General features: G+C 39.5%; 1 pseudogene; it reads right to left on the reverse strand.

Annotated features, from left to right (window-relative positions):
- Positions 1-26867, reverse strand: part of LOC107546733 (isocitrate dehydrogenase [NAD] subunit alpha, mitochondrial-like) — a 44382-nt pseudogene extending 17515 nt beyond the window's left edge.
- Between the last annotated feature and the right edge of the window lie 658 nt (positions 26868-27525).

The following is a 27525-nucleotide window of genomic DNA, read 5'->3' on the forward strand; positions in this document are numbered from 1 at the left end:
AGTTACCACGGGCTGTAGGGAGGAGGGAATGGGGAGTTTTTGGTTACTGGGTACAGAGCTTCTGTTTGGGATGAACAAGTTCTGGAAATGAATGGCAGTGATGGTCACCCAACATTGCAAATAAACGTAATGACTGAATCGTACACTTAAAAATGGCTAAAATGGTAATAAAAAAAAGTTCTACTCATGCTTAGGATTTAGAAAGCAACAAAAAAGTGTCACTCTAACTGTAACCATGAGAAAAAGCTGGATTATCTACAAAATCAAATTTTCAAGCCCACGAGAGAGCTGAGGTCCCAAGGCAAACCAGGTTTACTGAATCAAAAGGGTGATAAGCTCCTCCAAAAAGCAATTAATCACATAAATTATTTTAACTTTAGAAGAAGAGGTGGCATTTATAAAAGCTGGTAAACAGGCACTAAATTAGGATGAGTATAATACAATTCTGATCACAGTTCCAATGTGTATGGGATTTTGCCACAGCACCAAGCAATTCTCCAACCTAGCTGGGTGTCCTACAATTCAACTCAGTTCTCACACTATCTACTTGGAGACAGCATCAGATCCCACAGATTAAGGGCTCAGTCCTACAAGAACGCTCGCCTCCCAACACCCCTGCATGTCAGATGCCAATCGCAAGTCCAGGTTTTTCCTCATGTTGGTGAGTCCCAGGATGCCTACTAAACCCCTCCCTCTCCTTTCTAACTTTCTTTCTTCCTTCTTATAATTTGATGCATGTGGTTCCTCTTGTTATTTAGGCTGGTTTTGGAGACTGTTTGTGATATAGAATGTCAGGGATCTCAGGGTGAGACAAGAAAGAGCAGGTCTAACAGTAAGAATAGAGATTAGTGAAAGCAAGGGCAGAGCCTAAGTGCCAGTAAGCACACCTCAGATTTCTGGTGATTTGGTTAATAAAATCTCTCTCTGCTCGCTCTTTGAAGCTTCCAAACCATTCACATTCTGTGCTTTAGAACTTTAAGGTAGCCTGTTGGTGCAGAGAAAAGAAGCCTAAAGAGGGGTTCCACTTACTTTGCTGAGGGGGTATCTAAGAGACCTTAGTTGTGGTAGTTTTTGCTCTGGCCTAGGTCCCAGGCCTTGAGAGAATTCTTAGTAGTGCTAGCCCAGGACGACTTGAGCCAGGATTTGGCAGATGGTCCCTGTGACCAGCTCAAGCAACAAGAACCGGTGTGCTGAGGAACAGGCGAGCACTACAGAAAGAGGGTGCTGCAACTCTCTTCTGGGCCTCTTCGAGGTAAGATTTTGGGGATTTTGAATTTTCCTGTGGGGATATGTTTCATGCTTGTCCTTGGAGTGTGACCTCTAGAGACTACCTAAGTACCTCAGAGTGGGATGGGGAGTCATCCCCACATTCACTACAATTCTTCTGGCCTTTGTCCATCACCCCTGGCTGGCACCGAAGGAACTGACCTTTAAGGGGTTGGAAGAGCTGAGTTTTAGCATGTGCCCCACAGTCAGGAAACAGACATCTCAGTGGGTTCTGGGTGTTCTGTGACATTCTGTGGGAAGGGGTCCTAGCAAAGATTGGCATGATGATTTCCTTTAATGGCCCTTGTGACCTTCTGCTTTGATAATTATGTTTAGGAGAAACACTAATTGGTTAGTGATGCAACCCAGAGAATTAGTTCTTTTTATGAAGGTTTGGAGACTGCTCCTCTCCATTAAACACTTCTAACCTTAGAAACTCACAATCCTTCCTCTTCTTCATTCTGCAAAACATTGTCACTGTCCAGAAGAGAGCCGTAACACTGCCACCTGCGTGATTTATTGACTGGCAGATTATTAAGCAAATTGGGAGATGTGGTAAAATGCAACTTCATATCCACCAGCCTGGGCTCCAAGGTCTTCTGCTGGCTCTGCAGGGTACTTCAGACATGAGCATGTGGACACTATAGGAAAAGAGTGTTCTTTTTTTGTCCTGGCTGGTTTAACTCAGTGGTTAGAGCATCAGCCCTCAGACTGAAGGGTCTTGGGTTTGATTCTGGCCAAGGGCATGTAAAGAAAAAAAGTGTTCTTTTCTTCTAGCTTCTCAAGATGGAAGCTGAGGAAACATTCTCAGTCTTTTATGTTTTAAAATATTTGTATATATAATATAGATTTTTCTATAATCATTTTTAAGCCTTAGCCCACATGTTTTGCTATGCCCTATTTTCATTTTCAGTTAAAATATTTTCCATTTTTATTTTATTTTTTGATACATGCGTTATTTAGAAGTGCATTGCTTAATTTCCAAATGTTTGGGTAGTTTTGAATTATTTTTCTGTTATAATTTCTAATTTATCTTCACAGTGGATAAATGTTCTATGATTCCAATTCTTTGAACTTTTTTGAGAACTGCTTTATGTTTGACATATGGTCTATTTGGTAAATTTTCCATTTGTAATAGAAAATATTGTATTTTGCAGTTGTTGAGTATAGCATTGTATATAGGTCATTTAAGTCAAGTTGCTTAATTGTGTTGTTCACATCTCATATACACTACATATATATACACATACATATATATGTATACATACATATACACACATACATATATATGCATACACACATATGTTACTGTATATATATATGTATGTATATATGTGTATATTACTGCTTTTTCTGTCAGCTATTGAGACAAATGTGTTAAATTCTGGACCTACGATTGTGTATTTGTCTATTTCCCTTTTTAGTTTAATTTTTGCTGTATATATTTTGAAACTATGCTATTAAGAACTTAAAATTTAGAGTTTTTGCCCTAGCTGGTTTGGTTCAGTGGTTAGAGCGTTGGCCCGTGGACTAAAGGGTCCTGGGTTTCATTCCAGCCAAGGGCACGTACCTCGGGTTGCAGGCTCGATCCCTGGCCTGGTCAGACACGTGCTGGAGGCAACCAATTAGTGTGTCTCTCTCACATCGGTGTTTCTCTCTCTCCCTTCCACTCTCTATGAAAAGCAATGGAAAAATATCCTTGGGTAAAGATCTGATATTAACATAGTCATAGTAGATGTATTGTGGCCAGTGTTTTCATGGCATATCTCTTTCCATTCTTTTATTTTCACATGTGTAAACAACATATAGCTAGGTCTTGTTTTTTTAGACAGTCTGACAGTCTTTGTTTTTAATAGGAATTTTTAGTCCATTTAAATTTAATATATTTCCTCAGGTGAGGATAAATAAATAACTTAATTTAATTTCTGATGTAGTTGAGTTTTTTTTCTGTTTTCTCTTTATTTTGTCTTTGTGCCATCTGGTCTTTGTTTCTTTATTCGTTTTTTCCTTGTTTTGCTTTGTATGAATCAAGTTTTCTTTTTTCCTTCCCCCTCCCTCCCTCCCTCCCTCCCTCCCTCCCTCCCTCCCTCCCTCCCTCCCTCCCTCCCTTCCTTCCTTCCTTCCTTCCTTCCTTCCTTCCTTCCTTCCTTCCTTCCTTCCTTCCTTCCTTCCTTCCTTCCTTCCTTCTTCCTTCCCATTCTTTCCCTTCCATTCCTTACTTTATTCTATTTAACTCTATTAGCCTTTTCTTTAAAAATCAATTTTATTGACATATAATAGACATATAAAATTAAATACATTTATCTTATAGTTCAAGTTTTGACAAATATGACCACCACCAACTCAGTCAAGATACAGAATAGTTTTATAGCGCTAAATGTGTTTTCTTGCAGTTAATCCCCTCTTCCCTGGTCCCTGTCAACCATTAATTTACTTTTTCTCACTATAGGTTAGTTTTGTCAGTTCTAGTATTTTGTATAAGTGGAATCATTCAAGATGTACTCTTTAATGTCTTGCATCTTTTACTCAGCATAATATTTTTTTCAGACTCATCAATTTGTGTATATCAGTAGTTCATTCTTTGAAGGCTAGGAACCCTTCCTAGCAGTGTGACAGTGCCTGTTTCCATTCAGCCTAAACAACAGAACGTACTGCCAGACTTTGAACCTCTGCTCATCTGAGTAATGTCATCTCAATTAATTTTAATTTGTTCTTTTTGTTTTTGTTGTTGTTATTGTTATGACTCAAGCTAAGAATTTTTCATCTGTTAACTTCCATTTACATTTTTTCCTCTGGGAATTGTTTATTCCAGTTCATTCTTCTCTAACATTGTTGGTTTTCTTCTCTATTCTTATAAACTCTCTATATTAAGCATATCAACCTTTTATTTGTGATAGAAGTGGCAAACTTTCCCCTAGTTTGTTAGATTTTTTTTAAAGCTTTGCTTTCACGTTTTTTTCCATGCAAAAGTTTTGTTTATGTGAGGTCAAATATCTCAGTCTTTTCTCATGGTTTCTAAATTTTAAGTTATGGTAGAAGTTTTCCTACTCACAGATGTAGAGGAATTCTCAGCTTTCTTCTAGTACTTCTATGATGTCATTATTTCTATTTAAACATCTGATTCATTTCAAATTTTCTTACCGTATGGTATGAGAAATGGATCCAATTTTATCTTTTTGTATAAAGCTACCGAGTTATCTCGATACCATATTTTTAAAAAATTCACCTTTTTTTGTACTTATTTGAATTACTGCTTTTATTACACAAGGTACCATATACTATTATAGATCTATCTTTGTACTTTTTATTCTTTATCATTAGACTGGCTATTTGTGCAACAATACTACACTTATTATTTTACAGGCTTTTAAGTATACTTTTATATCTGATGGGGCCAGCCCCCACTTACTGCTTCATTTTTCAGGGTTTTTCTGGTTATTATTATTTCTTGGTTCTTGCAAATGAAATTTGTAATGAACTTGTCTAGCTTGTGAAAATATATACTGATATTTTTATTAAAAATTTATAAATTCATTTAGAGAAAAGTAATATAGATTTAATGTTAAGTCTTTCAACTCAAAAAAGGAAGGACATTTGCATTTGTTGAAATCTATGGTGTGACTTTCAAGAGTATCTTATTTTATACATTTAGGCTATATCGCTATTTCTTTTTCTAGGTATTTTCTTCTTTCTGTTTTTTTGGTGTTTTTTTTTTTTTCTTGCTATTTCAATGGATTTTCCTCATCTATTATATCTCCTAATTACCTTTGTTTGATTCTATAGAGATTATTGGTTTTGTACACTGATTTTACAATTAATGTGTTATTTCATTAAAACATAGTCCTTTGGATCATTTTGGGTTTTCAGACATTTAATTTTACCTGCAAATATGAGATAGGTTTATCTCTTTCTTTTCGATTCTTATGCCTCTAATTGTTTCCCTTTGTATAATTGCATTGGTCAAAATTTTGTAAGCTCCATTTCAAATTTCCCTGTTCAACTTTTGTTTCTCCAATAATATTATTTCTAAATTATTTTCTTTCTAATTTAAGTTGTTGTTTTATAACTTCTATTATTTTCTTAATTTCTTTGAGCTCATTTGTTTTAAATATTAGGATATAGTTTTCCTTTATTTTGTGGACATGTCTTTCTATCTTGTTTTAATTGTGAGAAATGTTATTCTCCTAATTTTTCCTTTTTTTCTGATAATAACTTTCAATAGGTTGTATTTCAGGGAGGTGAATTTGCCCATACTAGATAAGATGACAGCCAGTGTAGCTTTCCTAGCTTCAAGATTCTAGTGCTCTATCTTGTTATTTATTTAAAGTGTAAAAATTCTGTGCCTTGTGAGATGTCCTGGCTTCTTTCTCCTTTCCTTTCCTTTGCCTTTGTTTCTGCTCAACATGGGGGCTCTGTCCTAGAAGTGAGACTTTGGTCTGCAATTGAGATCATCCCAATACTCTCTAATTTACAAGTTCCGCTTATTACTCACCTGCAAACTATAGTCTACAAAGCTCCTCCCAATTTGGACTAATGTTCTCTGGGAGAATATACCTGCAATGCATATAAAGACAAAGAATTTCTAATAATATTTAAATCAAATATAATCAGTGAGGAAAAGAAATTTACCCAAAGCAATAATATGCAAAGGTTACAAACAGGCAATCTATGGAAGAGGAAAACAAAATGTGAAATAAACATAGAAAGGGTGCTTCATCTCACCAGGAACTGGAAATGATAATTAAAACATGAAAACAGAATTTCATTTGGTTCAGCATTAAGGATTACCATAAGCTAATGCAATGACTACCAAATAAAAGAATCAATCTTGCCTTCTATTAAAGAAAAACCATCACCTCAATATACGGAAAGGAGAAAACCAGAAAAAAAAAAATCTGATGATAAAAGATCTTAGTGCTCTTTCTGGCTTTTGTTTTACACTATTTCCACATTCAAGAATATTCACCAACCCTGGCCAATGTGGCTTAGTTGGCTGAGGATCAACCTGTGTACTAAAAGGTCACCAGTTTGCCCGGCAGGCATGGCTCAGCGGTTGAGCATCGACCTAGGATCTAGGAGATCACGGTTCGATTCCCTGTCAGGGCACATGCCCGAGTTGCAGGCTCGATCCCCAGAAGGGGGCATGCAGGAGGAGCCCATCAATGACTCTCTCATCATTGATGTTTCTGTCTCTTTCTCTCCCTTCCTCCCTCTGAAATCAATAAAGGCATTTTTTTAAATATAAAAAATAAGTAAATAAAAAGTCACCAGTTTGATTTCTGGGCAGGGCACATGCCCAGGTTGTGGGTTTGGGGTACTTACTGGAGGTAACTGATCTATGTTCCTCTCTCTCCCCTTCTCCCTTCCGCTTTCTAAAACCAATAAAAATCATATTAAAAAAAGAAAAGTATATTCTCCATTCACGTCTTTATCCAGGCAATTATTATTCACTTTCAGGTCTTAGGTTAATTGTCATCTTTTTCAGAAAATACATGACTCCCTTAGACTAAAATAGACGCCCCTAAGATGTGGCTCTTTGGCATTTTATAGTTTCTGTATCAGAGCATTTTTCAAACCTTACTATGATGATCAGTTTTTAAAAAAAATAAGAAATGTTTTACTGATTTCAGAGAGAGGAAGGGAGAAAGAGAGAGAAGCATCAAAGGTGAGAGAGTCATTGATTGGCTGCATCCTGCCTACTGAATCAAGCCTGAAACTCCCGCATGTGCCCTGACCGGGAATGGAACCTTGATCTCCTGGATCACACGTCAATGCTCAACCGATAAGTCACATTGGCTAGGCTATAGTACCCCCAATCAAGCACCAATCAAGGTGTTGTTATGAAGGCATTTTATAGATGTTATCAAAACCTACAATCAGCCCTAGCCGGTTTGTTCAGTGGTTAGAGCATTGGCCCAGGACCTAAAGGGTCCCTGGTTTGATTCTGGCCAAGGGTATGTACCTCGGTTGCAGGCTCCATCCCTGGCCCAGTCGGGGCGTGTGCAGGAGGCAACTAATCAATGGGTATCTGTCACATCATGTTTCTCTCACTCTCACTCCCTCCCCCTTCCATTCTCTGAAAAGCAATGGAAAAAATATCCTCAGGTGAGCATTAAAAACAAAACAAAACAAAACCTACAATCTGTTGACTTTATCTAAAGGAGATTATCCTTCAGGGTGGGCCTGATCCAAGGAGCTGAAAGGCTTTGAGGACAACTGAAATTTTCCTGGGGAAGAATTTCTGCCTGTGAACTGTAGCATCAGCTCATGCCTGAAATTTCCAGTCTTCCCTTCCTGACTGTCTGTCCTATAGATTTTGGACTTTCCTAGCCAGTTCCCACATCCTGGTAAGTCAATCCCCTGCAATATCTTTGTGTCTGTCTGTCTGTCTGTCTGTCTGCGAACATATATACCCTACTGGTTCTGTTTCTCTGGTGGAATTCTGCCTGATAAAATTACTATGGTCCCAGATTATCTAATTATCTGTTTTCCTTCATATCAGACTGTAAAGCAGAAATGGTATCTGTCTTTTGTTCACCTTTTTATTTCCTAGTGCCTAGAATATAGTATATGCTCAAAAGTAGCTGTTGAATAAATAAATTTTCTATCAAGACTGAAAAATATAAGAGGTACAATATGAAAATCTTCAATACAGCTGCCTAGTGCACTACAGAATTGAGGAAAGAAGGGACTAAAAGCCTTTTAGATGCTCCTATGAAGATATGATGAATGTCAAATAGTAACATTTCACTCCTTGGAGTTGTCAACTAAGAAATCTTCAAACCTGTAGAGAATTTATATGAGTTTACTTGAACCAAAGTGACGATAATTGCTGGGAAGCAAAATCTCAACGGACTGAGAAAATGCTACAGAGCATGGCAGAGTTGCACCTTATTTTATACATTGCAATAAAAAAAGGAGGTGTAAGTGGGTTACATGAAATCCACTGATGGTAGATTAGGGAGGTGGGAGACAGCAAAGCAAAGTGGGGTAGGGGGAACCTCTGGGATTGGATAAAAGTAAAATGATAGATAATATCCATCTTTTAGATTGGGATACAGGATAGTTAAGAGTCAACAATTAACGGTAACAATAACAATGGGGATTCCTGGTCTCTGCTCTGGTGTGGTACCTGTGATTTGAGGGGTCCGGAAACTGGGAAATTACTTTGACATTCCAAAGAAAGGTATGTTATCATAGATGCAAAAAGACAATAGACAGGCTCAGTTAAGGTAAAGATTGACTTTTGTCAGGGAGGATTCTAGCCTAGGACATGACTACCCATGATAAACTGCTTTTAGTTAAATAGTTTCATTTCAGACCTTCCTATGTGATTACTTTAGGTCTCTGAGTTTGTAAGGCTGCCACACAGGCCTCCCCTGACCTTGTCAGGTTTAGTATGTGGCCCTTTTACATTCACAGAGTAATTATCCTTTTGATAAGTCACTGGAGGGTCCATCCAGTTTTCAAAGTTGTAGCAAACATTGAAAGAAAGCTGATCCATGAGGCCGTAATTTCTGTATTAAAAAGAAAGTCTCAACCAAATACTTTGATATTAAAAAATATATAAATATTAATATATCAAGTAGCCCATAATTACATAGTCTAGGAGTCTCATCCGTTTTCATTCCAATGAAAACATGAAAATGGAGTGTCATCTGATTCAGCACAAAAGATAATTACAGTAACCTAATATGACATTAACAGAAGAATGAATCAGAACCTTGGCTTCTATTAAAGAGAAGACATTACCTTGTAGGTATTCCAAATAATAAAACAGGAAGCCAGAAAAATATCACGACAAAAAAGACACCAAAACTTTTTTTAAAAATGCAAAAGATAAAAAGTTTTCTGAAAAAACAAAAACACCTCCTGAACTGTGCCCTAAATCTATGTTTTTTCAAAAGACGTCTGAAGGCTTACATCTGCATCTTCTGGGTATTAATAATGACCCCACCATATGTCAATTCCACATCTAATTTTTTGGGGGAACTCCATACTGTTTTCCACAGCGGCTGCACCAGTCTGCATTCCCACCAGCAGTGTACCAGGGTTCCCTTTTTTCCACACCCTCGCCAGCAATTGATTTTTTGATGGTAGCCATTCTGGCAGGTATGAGATGATATCTCATTGTGGTTTTAATTTTCATCTCTCTGACCATGAGTGACTTTCAGCATTTTTTCATATGTCTCTTGGCCATCTGTATGTCCTCTTTGGAGAAGTGTCTATTTAGGTCCTTTGCCCATTTTTTAATTGGATTGTTTGTCTTCCTTTTGTTAAGTTGTATGAGTTATATATTTTGGATATTAACCCTTTATCAGATGTGTCATTGGCAAATATGTTCTCCCACACAGTGGGCTCCCTTTTCATTTTGCTGATGGTTTCTTTTGCTGTGCAGAAGCTTTTTATTTGGATGTAGTCCCATTTATTTATTTTGTCCTTTGTTTCTCATGCCTTAGGAGATGTACTGGCAAACATTGCATTGAGAGATGTCTGACATTTAGCTGCTTATGTTTTCTTCTAGGATTTTTATGGTTTCACATCCTACACTTAAGTTTTTTATCCACTTTGAGTTTACTTTTGTGTATGGTGTTAGTTGGTGGTCTAGTTTCATTATTTGCTTGTACCTGTCCAATTTTCCCAACATCATTTTTTGAAGAGACTGTCTTTACTCCATATGTTCTTGCCTCCTTTGTCAAATAATAATTGAACATAATAGTTTGGATGGATTTCTGGGTTCTCTGTTCTCTTCCATTGATCTATATACCTGTTCTTGTGCCAGTGCCAGGCTGTTTTGATTACATTGGCTTTGTAGTATAATTTGATATCTGGTATTGTGATCCCTCCAACTTTGTTCTTCTTTCTCAAGATTGCTGCAGCTATTCAGGGACTTTTTTGGTTCCATATACATTTTTGGATTATTTGTTCTAGATCTGTGAAATAGGCCATTGGTATTTTAATAGGGATTGCATTGAATTTATAGATTGCTTTGGGTAGTATGGACATTTAATGATGTTAATTCTTCCAATCAGTGAACACAGTATATTCTTCCATTTGTTTATATCTTCTTCTATCTCTTTTTGCAACATCCTGTAGTTTTCTGAGTACAGGTCTTTTACCTCCTTGGTTAAGTTTATCCCTAAGTATCTTAATTTTTTTTTTTTCAATGGTAAATGGGACTGTTCCTGTTTTTAAAAATATGTCTTTATTGATTTCAGAGAGAAGAAGAGAGAGGGAGAGAGTTAGAAACATCAGTGATGAGAGAGTCATTGATCAGCTGCCTCCTGCACTCCCCTCATGGGGGATTGAGCCCGCAACCTGGGCATGTGCCCTGACCGGGAGTCGAACCCCAATCTCCTGGATCATAGGGTGATGCTCAACCATTGAGCCATGCCGGCCAGGCAAAATGGGATTGTTTTTGAACTTCTTATCTTAATGACTTTAATCAGGCTGTTATCTTGTAGAACCTTGAAATTGACTTGTGAGCAGAATGGAGAGGCAACACAATATTTTAGTTCTCTCTACATTGGATCTTTACATCCTGCTTTGTCATATTAGTTCAAGTATTCTTTCACACAGAACAATGGACATAGTAATATTCAAATGCAAATCTTTATGTAACCCACATCCTTGGCAAGAAAGATCCCAGGATATTTTAGGGAAAGTTTCAGTTTCTCAGAGGTTATCACAGTTCACTTGGACTGAGCCATGACTAAGAATTTTCTTACTGATAAGCTTTACGTAACAAAGCCCTTGCCCGGCGGGCATGGCTCAGCGGTTGAGCCTCGACCTAGGATCCAGGAGATTCCGGTTCGATTCCGGTCAGGGCACATGCCCGGGGTGCTGACTCGACCTCTAGTCAGGGGCATGCAGGAGGCAGCCGATCAATGACTCTCTCATCATTGATGTTGCTATCTCTCTCCCTCTCCCTCTCCCCCCCCCCTCTGAAATCAATAAAGTATATTTAAAACAAACAAACAAAACAAAGCCCTTGACCCAAAGCTTTAGAGAGTTTTATCAGCAGTAAGAACCTAGACTTAGAACAGAGTGCTAGGATCAAACCTGCCACACTAATGAGTTTTTTAAAAAGTTGCTTTGCCTTTCCACGTGTAGATTTTGTTATTGGTAAATGAAGATACAATATTTCATGTGCAATAATAACAACAATATCATTATTATCATTAGGAGCTATGCTAAATGGAAGGGAGTGGAAAAACAAAATAAATTGTTTCTCATCAATTAAAGAAAAGTTGGCGATCATGCAGCTACCACAGGTTTTAGTCATAATGGGGACTAGCATGGATATTATATCTCTAGAAAGAAAACAAACTGACAGGTCTAGTAAAATATTTTTTCCAAGATCAGATCAAAAGAAAAACAATAAAACTTGGATGTACTGTTTCAAAAATCAACATGTAATATTTTGAGCTACTTATCTAGAGTCAAAGAAAGTATAATTTAAGAAAAAATGTTTTTATTGATTTCAGAGAGGAAGGGAGAGAGAGAGAGAAATAGAAACACCAATGATAAGAGAGTCATTGATCAGCTGCCTCCTGCATGCCCCCCCCTCCCCCCCCCCTTCCCCAATTGAGCCTGCAATATGAGCATGGGCTCTGACCGGAAATCAAACTGTGACCTCCTGTTTCATAGGCCTATGCTCAGCCACTGAGCCATACCAGCTGGGCAAAGAAAGTATAATTTGACTCTGGCAGGTTGTATTTTCCAGTAGTGGCTGCAATAGTTTCCATCCCACCTGCTTTTTTGGAACTGTGCCACATTTCTATCAAGAGATGAGTTTATGTTCCTCTTAAACTGGATGAACCTCTATGACTACTATATAATGAATATAGTATAGTAGATGGGACACTATGAGACTTCTGGGTCATAATAAGCAGTACAGCTTCTGCCTTGTTCTGTCCCTCAGGATTCTTGTCCCTGGCATCCAAGTATCATGTTACAAGGAAGTCTGGGTCACATGGAGTGATTTACGCAGAGAGAAGTTGAGGGTTCCCAGCCATCGGGCCCAGCTGAGCTCTCAACCAAAAGCCAGCTCTAATAACATGAGTGATCCATCTTGAAAATGAGTCCTCTAGCCCTCAGTCAAGCCACTCCACCTGCTACTGTGTGGAGTGGACACAAGCCTTCCCTGACCAGTCCTGAACTAGTTGCAGATTTCTGAGCTAAATAAATGAGTGTTTTTGTTTTATTATACTAAGTTTTGGAGTAGTTATGGAGCAATAAATGACTAGAACAATGCCTTAACTCAATAGAATATGTTATATCATTACCACATGTTATCATTTCTTCAATTACCCTGTAGGGTGTTAGGATGGAGTATTTGAATATCTAATTCAGCTGAAGAATTCAGCTGAACATTTTTAAAAGTGTTAATATTTCTGCTTGGAATTTATGTGATGGATATATTTGCTTCAGTTTGAAAAAAATGCATGTTGAAAAATGTTTATCACCATGCTATTTCTAATAGCAAGAAAAAAGGAAACAACATACATACTTATTAAGAGGTAAAATAAATGATGGTACATCTATATATGCAATGGTATACAGGCACTAAAAAGAAGATTAAGCTCTATATGTAGTAACCTAATTATAAGTGAAAAGTGAAAAATATAAAACTGTATGGGATGATTCTATTTGTGTTAAAATATATAAAAGATACTTTATTTATCTAGAATAAGGGAAAACATTCTGAAAGGAGGTCCAAGGCACTTTTGGGTATGTGACTGTGGAACTGAATTAGGAGATAGGAACTTCTATTTTCTTTACTATACTTTTTGTATTTTAAAATCTTTTGCTTTGCCCAGCTGGCGTGGCTCATCAGTTGAGCCTTGACCTATGATCCAGGAGATCGTGGTTCAGTTCCTAGTCAGGGCACGTGCCTGGGTTGCGGGCTTGATCTCTAGCAGAGGATGTGCAGGGGGCAGCCGATCAATGATGATTCTCTCATCATTGATGTTTCTATCTCCCTTCCTCTCTCTGAAATCAATATAAATATATTTTTAAAAAATCTTTTACTTTGAGTTTGGGTTTTGTAATAACAATACTTACAAATGCATAAAAATAGTACAATTTTGCTATAAAGTACCAGAATTACTATTTGTTTTCCTTATAAAATATTTCTTAACCTGAGACTCATTTATAGGTATTAGAGTGTTCCCTGAGTGAGCATATCAGTGCACGATAGCTGTCACACGTGGAGTCACCCACTCTAGTGCATTTAAGGACAGGCAGCTATGAGTTTCATCTGGAAGAGTAAAACTTTAAGAAAGAGTAACCAATTTGACCAAATTCAATTCCACCAGATGAATCTGAAGAATCATAAACATAGAAATAAAACAGCTTTGCCTTGCCCTTTCCCACAATAATGCTGTGTTCCCCTAGCCAATATGATTACTCACCTTATTTTTCAACTTGCCACAGAAATAGAATACATGAGCACGGAAACTGGGAGAACTGCACATGTTAACAGAGCGAACAATGTTAATTTTGTCCCCATTGTCATTTACTTTACCTGAAATTACAGGATTCTCATACCAGTTCACTGGCATATTGCTCAGGCCAAGGGTAAAATTACTCTGATTTTCTAAACACATGTCAGCTAGAAGTTAGGTTAGGTGGCCAGTGGTGAAGGTAAGTGGTAGGAGAAGGCAGCGATAGAGAATGACATTTACCCCATATTATCTGTGACTCAGATGGAAATACCATAGGTAATTAAGAACTTAATATTATCGAACCAAACATCTCAGTCTAGAGTTGATGTTTTTGTGTTATTATACAGTGTTTCATTTTACGAAGCTTTTTATTTGAAAAATTAGGAGTTTAATATTATCAAACCAAACATCTCAGTCTAGATTTGATGCTTTCGTGTTATTATACAGTGTTTCACATTAGGATAATTTTTATTTGAAAGTCACTCAGAAGAAACTTTCATGAAAAAAAACCCAAAACACCAGAAAGCATACTGAAAATAATCCCAAACATATATCAGTAAAACATACAGAAAGAAAGCCACAGTCCTCATTGAGCCTATAGTAAATCCTGAGATTCAACTTATAGCACGTCTAAGCCTCCTGCTCTGTCCTCTGAACTCCTAGAGCATGCCTCATTTGGCTGAGAAGCCTGTACTGAAATCCACGGTGCCACATATTGTGCCCAGTATTAAGGACAGCGAGGTGAGGGATGCAGTTCTTGCCCCCTGAGAGCTTTGGCCCTTGTCATTGGCATGGTTCATATCACATCATGTTACGGCTCATTGTAAATATGTCTTAAGGAAGGGCCCAGGTCTTATTCATATTTGTTTATTGTGTTTAGCACTAAAATGTTTAAATGGTATTTTCTTTCCAAAATATCTTTAGAATAATGAGATATGATGAAAAAGAAGTAAAATTGTTGGTAATGAACAGTTTTGGAAGGTGCTAAAATGTCCTGATTGCCAGTCACGTGACAAACACAATTCCGGGGGATTTGTATGTAATTCCTTGTTTAATTCCACCCCCAAACCTGTGAGGTGGGAAGCCTCGCAGAGGTCAGTGCCTTACTCCTTTCTCACTCATTCTTCCCACTGCAGCCAGGTGACCCAGTCTGGTCACTGATAGGCTTCCCCGTCCTCCCTGGCTCTCTGTTACCTTTGGAATAACATCCAAAGCTGACTTTAAGGAGCTATAAGACCTGCTGTATTTCATGTTTCCAGCCTCATTTCTTGCGATTCTTTCTCCTGTTCTCTTCTCTCTAGGCGTAATGAATTTCATGTCCAGCAGAATGGGCATTAGAAATAAAACTGTCACCCAGCCTGGTGTGCCTCAGTGGTTGAGGGCTGGCCCACGAACCAGGAGGTTACACTTTGATTCCCAGTCAGGGCACATGCTCCAGGTTTTGGGCTCGATCCCTAGTAGGGGGTGTGAGGGAGGCAGCTGATCAATGACTCTCTCATCATTGATGTTTCTAGCTCTCTCTCTCCCTCTCTCGTCCTCTCTCTGAAATCAATAAAAACACATAAAAATTTAAAAGAAGGAAAGAAAGAAAGAAAACTGTCTAGAGGTCAGAGAGGAGACTAAAAGTTAGATTGGAATTAGGCTGTTATTGTCTATGTACTCTTTGTCAAGTGGACTTGATTTTTTAGGCTTGTGGTACTCATCCTGTGTTGTGTTTTTTCCCCCAACATAATGATTCTGATGCATTAGTAAACATGATTTAAAAGTGAGTCACCATGGTTGTTTTTCTCAACCTAAAGGTTGGGCATGACTAATATATCCTAGAGCTGTATGCTCCTTCCTGTTGGGGAGTGGGGCTGTTTTAGCTGTAACTCACAGTTCTAGGCAATGGGGAGCCACTGGTGTCTTATTTCTAAGTGCAAAGGAGATTTTCTGCTCTGAGATTTAGTTTTAAGGTGCTCCTGTAACAGCTGAGTTATTCTCACAGACCCCCCCTCCTTTATTTCCCCCAGTGTACACATAAAGCTGCTAGTTTAGATTTTCCCGTTTCCAGCAGCACACTATTTCCAGAAGCAACGTTTCTCCCTGCTGGCCAAGTCCGTGGGGTCCAGGCCGCTCCTGGGTGCTCACACACCATTCTCATTGCCATGGCTTTTTCTTTCTTTCTGGCTCAGTCCTTTAAATGTGTTTGGATTGACATCTAAAATCAACCAGGAGAACGACCATGGTCCAATTTTCTTTCCTCTCAGAAGTTTCCTCCTGGCATACTGCCACTGATATGGTCTCCAATGGCCAAATGAACCTAAACTTGAGCATATTGGCAAGGGGAGGGTGATATCTCTGTGGCATCTGAACTTCAGCTACATTGAATGTCCTGTCATGTACACATATTTATCTCTGCTGCTGGGCTGTATACAAGTTGTAGAAGAAAAGTGACTCACCTTGTTTATGGTGACAATAAATATCTATTAAATTTGTGAATTAATAATGGATAAATCAGCAAGATAACCCTGTATCGCATCCCTCTGGATGGAATTGCTTAGGGACATAGAAAATGTTCCCTGGTGGATGACTCCCTTTCTCTTCTGAGTCCTAGATCCCAGGAAGGCACCAGTGCCAGTTGATATTAGGCATCTTAACCTCAGATCCTTCCATATACTGATGGATGAGACCTGAGACCTGAGTGAGAGTTTGGAACAGTGAGAACGTCTCTCTTAATCTGAGTAGGAATAAGGATCTTTTGGGAGACTAGGGAAGAGCAGGGATGAGGGGGGTGGGGGAGAAGAGGGAGGAAAAAGGGAAGAGGAAGGGGGATGTAGGAAGTGAGCAGGCAAGAGAGACCCTTCCATCACCTCCCCTGGAATACTTCCTAATTGGAAATCCCACCCTGGACCCTGCAACCTTGTTTCTGCAGGGCTCTTGGCTGCACACCTCCCCCACCACCCCCAGGAGTGGTTAGTTTATAAGAAAGACACGAAGCGTTAAGTATTTCTGTCTTAATTGAGCCGCTGCTGTGACAACCGATCATTTGGACAGCTCATTTCTCTCGAGTCTCATTAGAGGCAGCCCTTGCTCACCTCCATTTGGCTAAGGGGCCTGGGATTTGGAGGAAAGGGAGGCTATTTACAGTAAATTATTCAATTATAACGAGAAGCAAGGGCGGTTTCTGCCATTGTCTGACACGCCAATCCCAGGGCAGCTGGGTGATCCTGAGATCACCAGAATTGCTAAATTTAGGGGGTGTGCCCCTACTATGGCTTCAGCAGTAGCCCTAGGACAGGGTTCAGGGATCTGGGGGCAGGTGATGGAAAATAAGGAGGGAGGGGCAGGTCAAGGGCTATCTGGGTGGTCCTCATGCCTGACCCCCAGAGACTTCTAATTCATTGGTTCTCAAGCTTGGATTCTCATTGGAATCTCCTGGGGCCTTTACACAATGTCGATACCTGGGTTTCACCACCTCCTCCACATTCTGATTAAATTGGTCTGGCTTGTGGCCTGGGAATCAGGATTATTGTCTTAACAATAACGGCCTTTTCTCTTTTCCGTGTTCCATCCCCTCCAGCAATTGTAGCATCTCTTTTTATGGGGCAGGTATTAGAACTGAAAACCTTGTCATTTCACACAGAAAAGTGGTAGCAAACCAGCATCCTCAGAACAGAGGAGAGTCCACCTGAAATTCAGCTGAGACAAGCCCTGAGGGTCTGTTCACCTAAGTACAGGCTGGTCTCAGAAAAATGTGCTTCTGTGGCTTGTCTTTGCCACTAATAGTCTATGTGACCCTGTTCATGTCACTCTTGCTCTCTGGACCTCTGTCCTGTCTTTTCACCTGTTAAATGGGGCATTGGAACCTAGACCGACTCAAGAGTTCTTGTGACTCTAATACTCTGAGAGCACCTCTCTCTGCTCCCTGCCCGGGGAGATGAGCTCTCTGCTCATTGAGCTCACAGTTTACATCAGGTGGCGAAGGAGATATTTGCAATAGAGCATAAGTTCACAGTGATAGACAAGAAGAAAGCTAAGGGGGAACCAGAATCCTCAGGAGTTACATATTTTCTCTCTTTAAAGGGAATTTGCACTTAAAAGGTGCTCAAGGAATTTGCTTCTTTAGTGAATCCACAATCCATGGTCCTCCATAGCACAGCTTTCCCTCTTTCTGAATCTTTCCTCAGGGACATAAAAGTGCTTATTTCTGCCCTAGCTGGTTTGGATCAGTGATTAGGTCATTGCCCTGTGGACTGAAAGGCTGAGGGTCCAATTCCGGCCCAGGGCTCAAACCTTGGCTGCAGGCCCGATCACTACCCCACCCCCTCATCCCCCTGGGGCATGTGCAGGGTGCAACCAACCAATGTATCTCTCTCACACCTATGTTTCCCTGTCTCTCCCCTCCCTTCCACTCTCTCTTAAAAAAAAATCAATGGAGAAAATATCCTCGAATGAAGATTAACAGCAACAACAAAAATGCTTGTTTCTCCTACAGGTCACAGTCAAGTTTTTCATTCCACACTCCCTTCTCTCATCATCTTTTCTATACTTTTCCTTCCTTTTTAGTCATTTAAAAAAAATGTTTTATTGATTCAGAGAAAGTAAGAGGGAGAGAGCGACAGAAACATCAATGATGAGACACACTGGGGACTAGAGCCCTGACCAGGGATCGAACCGTGATCTCTTGGATTATAGGTCGATGCTTAACCACTGAGCAACAGCCAGCCAGGCTAGTCATGACTTCTTATGTGTTGTTTCAAATTCCATACTGACCAGTCACTGCTTATTCCACTGCTACTCGTTTAATTAAAACCACAGGAAAAGAAGAGGTTACACAGTAAGATACAGGGCTCATGCAATCCAAGTGGAAGAGACAGAAATCGCAAAGGGAAGGATATACTCAGTATCCAGAGAGCAAGCCCATGTGTCTAGGACATGGTGAATATAGTGGGGACTGGCAGGCTTAAACCTGGAAATGTAGGCAGGAGCCTTACCGTGTGGGGTCTGTTTTGAAGACAGTGAGGAGAAAACAATCTTTTTTTTCCTCCCTGTAGCCCACATCTACATATTTGCATGTTTTACATAGCTATAACCAAAGCATCTATATAATTGGACATTCTACTTTACTAAATGGTGTTTTGAGCAATTCTGCACACTGTCTCACATTCTCTATAATTATTATTGTGAGAGCTACAGAATATTCCGTTCAGTTAAAGTACTGCAATTTACTCCACTGTTTTCACTGTCCCTGTTGTTGGACATTTAGGTTGTTTTCAATTTTTGCTGTTTTAGAGAATGCTACAATAAAGATCCTCATACATGGGGATCTGCCCTTCCTTCGAATTATCTCCTTGGGCTAAATTATAATGAATGAAATTTACTGGGTGAAAGGGTGTGAAAATTTTTATGGTTCTCAATACATACTGGCATGTTCCTGGTTTTTTGTTTGTTTACTTATTTTTGGCATGTTCCTGTTTTATATGCACTGCCAAAAAGATATTTATCAATTTCACTGTAAACAATGGAGCTCATATTATTACTACATCTTCCTTGCCAAGTTAATAGAGAGAAAAACATGCCTCACTTGTTTAATTTGAATTTTGTTTCAGCCTGGAACATTTCCCTGTTTGTTTACTATCTACATTTTGTTCAATTTATGCCTTGTCAATGTAAGAATGCCCAAACCTGTAGAGAATTTTTATGAGTTTATTTGAGCCAAGCTGACGAAACTGCCAGGAAACAAAATCTCAAATGCTCCCGAGAATGACAGTTTTGCAATTTCTTTTATGCATTTGAAATTAAGGAGGAAATGTAAGGAAGATTATATGAAGGTGAGAGAAAACACGGCAGGGATTGGATTACAGGGTAGTTAACAAGATTATGTGTTCTCTTGAAGGTTTATTTTAAAGGTGTGTTAACCCAGATGCATAACAATGTACTGAGCTTGTTTAAGGCAAAGATAGACCTTTTACTAGAAATGTTATGTGCCTGGGGCTTGACTACCCACCATGACCTGCCCAGTTAAGAATTTATAATCAGCCCAGCTGGCCTGGCTCAGAGGCTGAGCATGGACCTATGAACTAGGAGATCGAGGTTTGATTCCCAGGCAGGGCATATGCCCAGGTTGCCCCCAGTAGGGGGTTTGCAGGAGGCAGCTAATCTTTTTTAAAAAAGAATTTATAATCAGATCACCCTGGGAGGTTACTTTCTGATGAGCCCTCTTTTTTCCTCCCACAGTCATTTTCCATTAAGGGGGCGTTTATAATATTTATATATGTTTGAATATACTTTTAATATATTTTACATAATGATTCTTTTCTCTAACAGATGAGACAACTGCTGTTTTTATGTTCACTGTGGTTTTTTGGTTCTTGTACAGGTTAGGTATTGAGCCTTTCCTTTATGAATTCTTTCAAAGAGCAGATAGCAGCATCTAAATTAAAGTCTCAATTTTATTTTGTGACATGACCATTAAGTTATTTAATAAATTAGTAATTTTTAAATATAAATTTTGGGTATAACTTGATGTCATCCCAAACTGGTAATCATCCAGTAGCAGCTTAGAGGCTATTTGTGAGAGGCTCAGGGAGCAATCTTGTGAAAAGGGCGGGCAGGCTCCTTGTCTTGAAGTTGTATTTCTGCAGCAATAACATTGTTTTTACTGATACTGCATGTTATTAGGTAGCTTTATGATGGTGGTGACCAGGAAGGATATTACGAATAGAGAAAGGTTAAAGCTCCCCAAGCCAAGACCGCATTATTATTATTATTATTATTATTATTATTATTTAAAATATATCTTTATTGATTTCAGAGAGAGGAAAGGAGAGGGAGAGAGAGAAATATCAATGATGAGAGAGTCACTGATCGGCTGCCTCCTGCACGCTCCCAACTAGGGATCGAGCCTGCAACCCGGGCATGTGCCCTGACTGGGAATCGAACCCCAATCGCCTGGATCCTAGGTCAGCGCTCAACCTTTGAGCCATGCCTGGCTGGGCCCCATTATTATTTTTGTGGGCTTTAGGCACTTTTGCCTTCATGGCCTCCTTCCTCCATAAAAAATATTAAAAGTTCTATTTTACAGCTGTTTTGTTACATAGGTGAATATAATCTAGGCTGGATTCATTATTATAAATATATTAAATTTTTATTTTAAAACACCTTAATTAAAACACTTCTGTGGGCTACTATTCTGTGCCTGTTACATCTAATGGATGGTTCCACCCTGTCCTAGAGCCACCCCTTAGCATTAAGTATCTATCATCTATCTATCTATCTATCTATCTATCTATCTATCTATCTATCTATCTATCTATCTATCTATCATCTATCTATTTTTGAGTTATTGGATCTACTTCTTGCCTTTTTATTCAGCATATTACTTATGAGTGAGTTTAAACAAGAAATTTTGTTTTTTATGCAGGTATCCTTAAGTCCAATAAATAGTGATTGGAATAGGGAAAAGAGATCAGAGGGTGGAAGCTGACCAGTATGGACCATTTAGGATTATCATTCATGATCGGCTCATTCCTCTGCTTTTTTTTCTTATAAGAGAAATATTTTGAGTATCCTTATAATTTTCTAAGTTTATAATTTTCTAATACGAGAGACAGCCATTTTAGGTTAGATTTGCAAAATTCAGAGGACTATGTCCCTAAATCCAAGTCTTTAATGATGAAAATTAGCAAGAACTATAATTCAATCTAATGACTTACAGGTGTTGTCTGCTATGAATAGACATAATTCTAATATAAGGGCCATTAGAGTAAATTGAATAACTTTAATGTAGAGAGAATTTGGATGTATATCATGTTTATAAATCACATACAGAGGGTATACTTGGCAAACTATTTTCCTTTATGAATCATGAAAAGGACCTAGGCTGGAAAGGTTTCTGAGCCTCCAAGAAAAAGATGAAAGAGGTATGATCTGAAACTTCAAACTTTCAAAATGTTAATGACAATATTTTACTTTAATTTTAATGCTGTGAGACACATTGGATCACCTTATTGGAAAATCTACCTGTGGGTCTCTGCCTGCCCACACTTCACACCCAGAAATGTAGAGTTACTTTTATACTCAAAGAAACCTCCCCACTCCAGATACGTCAAATCAAATAGTGACATTCTTTGACATAGCAGACACGTTAGTTTCCAACACTGATTAACATCAGTGTGTGTGTGTGTGTGTGTATCAACAAAAAAATCACTCCATATTTGAAGGACCTCAGCCAATTCCAACCTTCTAGTGGACACTCACTGCTAATCCCTTCCACTTGACTGATCTAAGAACATGACAAATGTCACCCCCATGATTAGGTTACTGTAGATAGCAAAAGTAAAGGGATTTTACATATGTAATTAAAATCCTAAATTCATTTATTTTGAGTTAATTATACAGATTCTGACAAACAGAAAGAATGTCAATGTAACTAGAACTCAAAGTGGGAAGGAAAGAAAATGATTAATGAGGTGGGAACAAAAGTCAGATTCCACATCATACGTAGCTTTGTGGACTATATTAAGAGTTTTGTACAGAAACTGGCAGATTGTTAACTATCTTTATGAAGGCAAGGAACCTCTCATACAACTTTCCTAGATCTACAGATGAGCCAAGCTCTTCAGGAGTACCCTACTTTATGGAAACAATCTTATCATCATCCTGGCAACACGGAGTAGGCAACATGAGGCCTGAGTTGATAGCCCTTGGCTCAGGGCCCTACCAAAGACTAGGGCAAGACATTTGCTAGTTACAGGAATATCCACAAAAGTTTCACCAAGAGCAGGAGTATCTGAGAATTCATAATTGAAGAGCCTAACCCACTACCCCAGATACATTCTTGAGAATGAATGAATAATTGTCTAAAATATATATAGCTAATGAGATGGCTCATAGAAAACCAAGTTCAGCTAGAGACTTCATAGTAAAGAAAATGTGACTTGTTTTAAATCCCCAACAATTAATAAGCAATCCTTGCTTCAGAGGTGTGTCTCAGTTACAGCCAATTCTCCTTGGGAGGTCTGCCCAAAATGAGGATCTTGAGAACCAAGTGAAGCAGGAGAGAAAAAGTGAATTCTGCTCACTATTGGAGGAATTTTCTAAGAGTCAGAATGATTTCAAAAATAGAATGAGCTACCTAAGGAGATAGGGACATCAACATTTCAAAAATAAGCTAGAAGACCACTTGGGGGTTGTTATAGATTCAAACATGAGGGCTGGTCTACATGGCCATAACAATTTCCTCCCACAAAAGGATGTTAGGGGCAGAAAGAATGGTGTGTAAGAGTAGCTATAGGAGGGAGAGCATTGAGAGCACACGGAGAGAAAGAGGCTCCTGGTGGAAAGCACTCCATAATGAGGATGCAGAGCAGGGCTTAGTTTTGTGTGGAGTGGAAGCAGCTTATACCATTGCACCTAATTTGATCTGGGCTTGAGAACTCAGGTAAGGAGATGTGACAGTGCCTCCCTCCTGGGAACTGTGGCTTCCAACTTGAACTCAGGTTGTAAATCTAGCCAACTGCACTCAATATGCTTTCCAGATTTGGGGGTTGAGGTAATCATGGTTTGGATGGATATTAGTTATCTATTACTGTGTAGCTGGGGATTGAGCCAACCCAGGCATGTGCCCTAACCAGATATAGAACTGTAACCTTTTGGTTCATAGGTCGACACTCAACCATTGAGCCAGGCTGGCCAGGCTTTCCTCAATTCTTGAGAATTAGTACCCAATTAATTCCCCCAAATAATTATAAACTGTATATGAAACAGTATAAGCAAATCTCTCAAAAATTATGTTGAGTGAAAAAGGCTAGATACAAGAGAATATATCCATCTATCTATGGAAAAATGAATGCACAGTGGTGGAAATCACATCAGTGATTGTGTGAGGCAGGGACTTGGGGAATATTGACTTCAAAGTAGAGCAAGGAACATTCTGGGGTGATGAAAATATTCTATAGCATTTTTTGTGGTGATGGTTACATAGGTTTGATGGTATACTTTCAGTAAAATATAATTTTGATATACAATTTTATATTATGTAATTTATAGCGTATGAAAGTTGATTTTAAAAGTAAGAAAAAACTATATAATATGTAAACTAAAATTTTTAGTACAACAGGGTTAATTCACAGAAATGAAATAATAGTTGAAAACTTTATTGCCCTCTCTTAGTTTTTGCAAGATCAAATATTCAGTCAAAATAATATATAAGAATAATATAATTAATCACTTTAATTACAGCTATATCTATATCTATAAAAAAGTTTTACCTCATGGAAAATATTTTATTTTCTGTTATGTTTAAAACATTTATGGGAAAGGATTACATAATAAGCCTCACAGAAAATCTCAATAAATATCTTAAGCAAAAAAATTATACAGGTTATCAAACCTCAGTGCAAAATACCTGGAAGTAAATAGTTAAAGCATAATTTTAAAAAGTATTTTGGCCCTAGCTGGTTTTGCTCAGTGGTTAGAGTGTCTGCGTGCAGAGTGAAGGGTCTTGGGTTTAATTCTGGCCAAGGGCATGTACCTCAGTTGCAGGCTTGATCCCCGGGGCATGTGTGGGAGGCAGTCAATTGGTGTGTCTCTCTCACATCAATGTTTCTCTCTCTCTGTCTCTCTCTCTCCCCCCCACTCTCTCTGAAAAGCTATGGAAAAAATATCCTCAGGTGAGGATTAAAAAATAAATAAACATTATTTTAAACATGAAATTTCTTTAAATAACTTTTGAATTGAAGTAGACATAAAAATATTAAAGACTACTTTAAAAATCACAACTTGATCTAAAAAAAAAAAAAAGCCAACCTGGCTGGGCAGGCGTGGCTCACTGTTGAGCATGGACCTAGGATCCAGGAGATCGCCATTGGATTCCCAGTCAGGGCCCTGACTGGGAAAGGAACCCTGATCTCCTGGTTCACGGATCCATGCTCAGCCACTGAACCACATCCTCTAGGAAGCAATTTATTTTAATACTAGAAATCTAGAAAAAGACCAGCCAAATTAGCTTTCCTTTTTCATGTCAATATTCTATTTTATTTCTGTTTTTTGTAAACTAAGGAAAACTTTCTTTAAAAAGTTAGATGTTTTCTCATATTAATTCTGTATCATATTTACAGCTGAGGAAAAACTGTTTTAACACTGACAAGTGATACAATTCTCTTAGAGTTTACCAAAAAATGTATACCAAATAAACATTAATAAACAAAACAAGCACTTGGAAAAGTCCTTTGAAAGCAGACCTAGGGACTTCACCTGCATCCTCTGCACAGATTTTTTTTTTTTTGAAAGTATACTTTTATTGATTTCAGGGAGAGGAACAGAGAGAGAGAGAAACGTCAATGATGAGAGAGTGGCCATTGATCGGCTGCCTCCTGCGCGCCCCCTGCTGGGGATCAGGCCCGCAACCCAGGCATGTGCCCTGACGGGGAATCGAACCCCTATCTCCTGGACCTTAGGTCGATGCTCAACCACGGAGCCACGCAGGGTCAATCCTGCACAGATTTTGTTAAAAGGCTGGATCTAGAAGTGGAGTCAGGAAACAAGGAAACCAAGTACACACAGAGTAGGGCGCGTTCTCATACAGCTTAACGTGGTGGCCTTGGGAGGGACCGACGCGAATACCTGTAGAAGCTTTACTCTGAATCTTTCACTCGATCATAGGTTTCTTCTGCGAAGTCTGAGCATTTTGTATTGCCTCCCAAATCTTTTTTTTTTTATATATATCTTTATTGATTTCAGAGAGAGGAAGGGAGAGGGACAGAGAGACAGAAACATCAATGATGAGAGAGTCGGCATTGATCCGCTGCCTCCTGCACGCCCCCAACTGGGGATCGAGCCCGCAACCCGGGCATGTGCCCTGACCGGGAATCGACCGCCATCTCCTGGATCCTAGGTCGATGCTCAACCGCTGAGCTACGCCCAAAGCTTTTGTGAAGCTCTCCTCACCCTTAATTGCCGCCAGGCGGGCATTCTCGGTCCTCGGGTCCCCCTTGTGGCGCAGCATCACCACCGCACTGAGCGGAGGTCGCGGGGTTGGCCGTTTCCACGCGGCAATGTCCGCGGCGGTCCTGCGAACCCACTCGAAGATCGCGACCCCGTTCGCACCAACGTCCCGCTTGGTGTCACACCGAGACCTCCAGCCAGTGCAGCACATAGATCGCTCAGAATGTCTCCGTACAAATTTCACATAACAGGAATATCCGATTGGGACGGATCTTAGACCGTATTCAAACATGCGGTACCTCGGTTTTCGAACGTTTCCGAACCCGAACGGTCTTCCGGATCAGATTACATTCGGAAACTGAGGTACTACGGTGTCAAGGTACATCTCACTACACTTAACGTCTTTACAGTTTTCGGGCAACTTCCCTGCATTTTTGCAGAAAAAGCCCATCTGACATTCGTCTGATGTTGGCTTTGTGCACGACGGTGACATTGCTTTGGTGATTGCTCCCGGTGTACTCAAAGGCGAACCCCGCGACGCACCGGCTCGCCCGCGGTGATGAGCTTGATGCTTGCACAGCTCCGTCCATGATCACACGCTCCGTTTCACTACTGTCCTCTCCTTCTGTCTGCTCTCGAATGTAAGGGGTTTATAGCCTGTAATTGAGACACGTGGTTGGATATTTGCATAAAGGTTGAAGGTTTTGCGTCGCAATAAAGTCATGGGTGGGTGCCCAGCTGCTACTGGGGCCTCTGAAGGGCCTTTCAGGTCCCCTTTGCTCTTGTCCATGGACTCTTTGGCTTCCGGAGGGATCATCCACCCTCCTCCAGGTCCTAGAAGGGCAGTGACATTCCGCTCCTCCCACCGAATGGACGCTTCGGCAGCATCAAAAATCTTCACCACTGCGGCTGAAATTTCTGGCCAGTACCATGCCCTGGAATTAACGTAACAGTCTGAACACCCCCAGCAGAAGCCGCGGCCACCTGTTCTGAGTTGTAGAATGCTCCCCGCAGCCGGACCTTGGGACTTCTACGCCGGCCCCGCCTTCGCGCCTCTCTGCTCGCCGTGGCGACGGCGCGGCTCCCGGGCACAGCCGCTCTAAACTCACTTTTAAGCAATCATTTGGGAGAAGACAATTTAGTGGGCAGGAAAGAAATTAGTAAATTAAAACCCAGCCCAGCCGGCGTGGCTCAGCGGTTGAGCATTGACCAGGAGATCGCCATTGGATTCCCGGGTTAGGGGCTCGATCCCCAGCAGGGGGCGCACAGGAGGCAGCCGATCAATGACTCTCTGATCATTGATGTTTCTATCTTCCTCTCTCCCTCTCCCTTCCTCTCTCTGAAATCAATAAAAACATATTAAAACCAAAACCAAAGCCAGAAGGATAGTATAATTGGAAAATAACTATTAAAGCTCATTTGAAAAGTCCAATAAAATAGAGGTTTTTGGTAAAAAGTGTGAGGAAAAAGAAAAGGAAAAATACACCACACCCAGAATGAGAAAGAAGATATAACCTCGAATACCAGATTTTAAAGTATAATGAAAAAGTTTAATGCATGAAAAAAAAGCTTCACAAAAATATATGTAAGTCAAGAATAGATAGAATAAAAGAAGTAGAATAATTGTAACTAGAATAACCATGGCAGAAATTAAAAACATTAAGAACTATGTTATAAAAGAAACTGCATGAGAAAGTTTTACAGGTGAATTCTACAAGCTTAAGGCTCAGATAGTTTTCATGCTGTTTACTCTCATCTAACACATAGAAAAAGTTTAAAAATTTGCCACCTTATTTGGTAAAATTGGCATAGCGCTCTAATAGTAAACTTAACAATGGTAGAACACAATCCTAAATAAATTACAAGCAAATTGAATTTGGAA

Source organism: Miniopterus natalensis, chromosome 11 (genome assembly GCF_054644295.1).
Source record: "Miniopterus natalensis isolate mMinNat1 chromosome 11, mMinNat1.hap1, whole genome shotgun sequence".
Lineage (NCBI taxonomy): Eukaryota > Metazoa > Chordata > Mammalia > Chiroptera > Miniopteridae > Miniopterus > Miniopterus natalensis.